Genomic DNA, 4,758 nt, shown 5'->3' with positions numbered 1-4,758 from the left:
CGATCTATTTTTTTACTTCCTTGCGAGGATATGTTATTTCGGGTGCATACAAAGCGGCTTGGTACGGGACCTGTACTCTCGATTATTTTCGATTAGGATGGATGTTGGCGTAAGGTGGATAATCATAACACATCATGCATACATTATTATTGTGGAAGTGAATTCCCATATGCAAGCTACAAGCATTGTATATTTCTATGTTTATGTATGTGGTATGGTTATGAGTAGAATGTTGATTATATTACTTGATGTATTGTTAAGGTTGGAATAAATGGTAAGTTATGTATTACTTCATGATGTCAATGATAAATGATGAATCATATGTTAAAAATATATTTTATGTCTTAGTGTGATATTCTGAGTAAGTCCACGCCGTCAATGAATTTATGTTCATTAGATGTCTTACTCTCTCCGCTGTATTGTTTCTTGTTTGTGTATATTCGCTATGTAGATGTCCAACATCAACCATCACATTCGAGGCTATCACTTCACGATGTCCCCGATGGGACAATGGAATACTGATGGGCACAAGTACACATACACCGGCCCCTGCAGTCTATCGTTGCACATGATGTGCAACAGGTCATCGATGATGATCCCTCAGCCTGACACCTACATTGATGCTTCCTTCACCTTGCCGCCCAAGAGGTCGATGTCTCCGGAGTTTGGATTTCCATACCCGCCAGTCAGGAGTGATGGCGCTGTTTCCTCCCACGGCCGTAGGACGTGGTCAGATTGTTTAGACGTTCCGTCATCCAGTAGAGCCTAGAGGAGCCGGGTCCTTGGAGAAGGTCCCTATAAGAAAGTTCCGGTTTTGAAGATGTCATCCCCTCCGAATTATGCCGCTGGGTTATGGCATAATGAAGTGGAGGAAGAGGAGGACGAGGTTGTTGAGCTCGTAAATGTAGAGAGCTCGGTGGAGGTGATCAACGTCGTATCTGAATCAGAAGAGGAGGAGGACCCGAGTGAGGGGTCCAGCATTCTTGGAATTTTCTGAGTCGGCTTGTGGGCTCGTCGATGTCCCCTTTTGTTTTTGATAGGGGGCTGTGTTTCTTTTTGAGTTGTATATGTTAGTGGCGATGTAGTTTCCGCCTTGTTGACTTAGTTTGTATGAACCAATTCTGACTTAACTGATTATATGTATTATGTTATTCAGGAAATTGCGAATCAGGTTAAGTTATCATTCGATAACGATAAGTTGATTTTCCGCATTCGAGTTACTTAAAGTGATGTCCCGGAAAAGGAAGGCTTTTTAAAAGGAAACAATTTTATATCCCAAATTCAAAAAAAAAAATTTACCCATTTTTCCGCAATGTTTTTTAGAAGTATTTTTCGGGGCGTTACACACATAAACAAGTAAGGCAGTAAAAAGAATCCTTGATTTCTTGGTAAACAAGGAATGGTCATGCTGAGATTGGATATACCCTAATGAAAGAAGACAATGTGATAGTTTGGTAAACCATTGTCTTCCTGCTTGTTTAAGGCCATAGAGAGATTTATGTAGCTTGCATACTTTGTTTGGATCACTACAAATCACTCCTTGAGGAATTGCCGTGTAAACTTCCTCATAAAGATCTCCATGTAGAAAGATATTATTCACATCAAGTTGATGAATAATCCAACCTTGAGATGAAGCTATGGCAAGGAGAAGTCTCACTTTGTGAGTTTCACAACAGAAGCAAAAGTGTCAAAATAGTCTATTCCCTCTACTTGATTGTATCTGTTTCCACAAATCTAGCTTTATACCTCTCAATGGTACCATCTGACTTGTATTTTATCTTATAAACCCATTTACACCCTATTGCTCTTTTGTAATCAAGTAAGTCAACAATGCTCCAGGTTTTGTTCAATTCTAAACCATTAAGTTCATTATGAAGTGTTGTTATCCAATGTTGGGAAGCAATGGCTTGGTTTAATGCTTTGGCTTAGTTTGAGTGGTGATGGACAAGGTGTAATTGAGATGTGTGGATTGGATGGACTGGTAAGATAGTACATCAAACAGAGGGTGTACGGTTTTGTGATTGTTTGTGCTAAGGAGATCACAATGAAAGTCCTTTAAGTAAGTAGATGGTCCTCTAATGCGACCTAACCTTCTAGGACTATGCAAGTTAGAGTCTGTTGGCCTATTATTAGGCTGATTTGCCTCTGATTCTATAGAATCACTCCCGTTCTCAGCAGGGGCATTGAGTGGGTGAGAATTATGAGATTCTTCCAAGAATTCAAGGTTATTTTCAAGATTGTTGACATTCATTCCATTATTGACCTCAACATTCTTGTAAGGAAACATGTATTCATAAAAGGTAACATGTCTTGAGAGAAAGATTTATCTAGTTCTAAGGTCAAAGAGAACAAAGCCCTTTGTCCCCTTCTTATGGCCAAGAAAGATGCACTTTCTGGCCCTAGGATCAAGCTTGGTCCTATGATGAGTCAAGGTGGATGTAAAACATAAGCATCCAAAAACTTTAGTCTCAAGCAAGTTGGGCCTTTTTCCATATATGAGCTCAAAGGGTGTCTTATGCTTTAGGATAGGGCTAGGAAATCTGTTAATTAGATATGCAACATGTTGAATTGCATAGCTCCAAAAGGATATGGGTAGCTTAGATTGGAACAGAAAGTTTGTGGTTATTTTTAGAAGGTGCTAGTGTTTTCTTTCTACAACAGAATTCTGTTGTGGAGTCTCAACACAGGAAGTTTGGTGTATCATCCCATGGTCCTTAAAGAATTTTGGAGTGTCAAATTCTACCACATTGTCAGTCCTAATACTCTTTATTTGTCTATCAAATTGAGTCTTAACCATTTTGACAAAATCCACCATTAGTCCCCTAGCCTCAGCCTTAGATTTCATTAAGAATAATCAAGTGTGTCTTGAGTGGTCATCTATGATAGTAAGGAAATACTTGTGGCTATGGGTAGGGGAATTCCATAAAGGTCCCCATATATCCATGTGAACAATGTCAAAAACATGCATACTCTTATTCATATTGTTGGGAAAATGTAATTTGGTTTGTTTTACTAAGTGACAAAAATCACAAGCAATCTTATTCATGTTAGAATTGATATAAGCATAGTCTTTGCAAACAAAATTCAGTACATCATAGGATGGGTGGCCTAACCTATAGTGCTAGAAATCAAAAGAATCATAAGTGCATATAGTGTTCACAATGTGTCCCTTAGGTATGTTATTTTCAACAATTTCTTTAAGAACATATAGGCTATTCCTAACTTCAACATGCTCAATCCTCTTCAAGGAAGTCATATCCTAGATGGAAATTAGAACCATCAAAAGTTAGAGTGCAATGCATATAAGTAGTCAATTTGTGAATGGAAATAAGATTGAACTTAAAAGTAGGAATATAAAGCACATTGTGCAAAACTAGTGAGCCTGTTAGGGTGATGGTTCCACTAATTTTTGCCAATGTGATGCAACCATTTGGTAAAGTTATAGTGATTGGCCTTATGACATGAAAGATATCAAACTTACTCAGATTGGGGCACACATGGTCAGTGACCCTAGTGTCAAGAATCCATAATGATTTGTTACCTGTTACTTTTTTATTCTGATTTGTTGAGCCTGTATTGCCTTTGCTTATTGGCCTGAGATCTATGTTGAGTTGATTAATGTTATGCTCAAAGGTTCCCTCCCCAATTCTTTGAAATAGTGAGGCTAGTTGAGCATATTGCTTTGGCCCAAAATTGAAATTTATTGCCTTGGGAAGTGGTTCCATCAATAGGATTTGAGCTCTTGATGTGATGAATTCATCATTCAGACCTTTGAGGAAGCAAACTACATTCTCTATGTCACGATGTTCCCTCATTTTGTCAATCATTCCACACCTACATCTGACTATACGATGTTCCCTTGCTTTAGTGAATGAAGTTCTTGTAACAATTCTGAAATTCGGAAATAGTCCCCCTTTGAGGCATTCCATGATCCATGAAAATCACCATATTGTTACATCGTTCCATATATCAAAGTTTGGATCTGTTGGAGGCCTTGTTGTGAGTGAACCATTTATGAATCTGTACTTGTTCTTGAATCGCAGTGCTCACCTCATTGCACTGCTCCAAGATTGGTAGTTGTTTCCATCTAGTGAAGGTGTCACTAAGGTTGATCATGGGTTCTCTCCGGGATGCATGTAGTATGGACTCTGTGTGTCATACAAATTCGTGATAATTGGTAGGTCACCTTCTTGACCTTGATCTTCTACCATTGTTGAGGATGGAAGGTGGATGAATAAAGAAAGCTTAGTTCAAGGGACAAAAAAGCAAGGATTAGATGAGAAAGAAGCAAGGATTGGAGTTGAAGAGATTGGACCAAATTTCTTGGTCGGTTGTGATTTTGCAGCGGAGTTATACTCCTGATACCATATAGCGTTTTTGTGAAAGAATGCATCTATTTTTATTGATCGAAGAATAACCATACACAAAGCTATTTAAAGAAATTATTACCAACTAACTAGCCTAACAGAATAAAAAACTCCCAAAAAAGGGAAAACCCAACAAAATACACTCTATTGGGCCAAAAAGCTAGTCAATGTACCAAGGTCCAATTCCTTCCTTGGATAGAATCTCCTTCGCCAGACTTGTGAACCATGCGATATGGCCAGAACCATCCCTGACTTGTCTTCCTCGGTCAACACCTCACTTTCCTCGGCTAAGACTTCAATTCCCTCATTCAAGCAATCATCCTTAGTTGTCTTCAATGGTCCATAATTTTTTGGTACTATTAAGGATATCCCTGACCTCATATGTAAGGAA

The sequence above is a fragment of the Lupinus angustifolius genome, chromosome LG05 (assembly GCF_001865875.1).
Source record: "Lupinus angustifolius cultivar Tanjil chromosome LG05, LupAngTanjil_v1.0, whole genome shotgun sequence".
NCBI lineage: Eukaryota > Viridiplantae > Streptophyta > Magnoliopsida > Fabales > Fabaceae > Lupinus > Lupinus angustifolius.
This window is presented reverse-complemented; position numbering follows the sequence as displayed.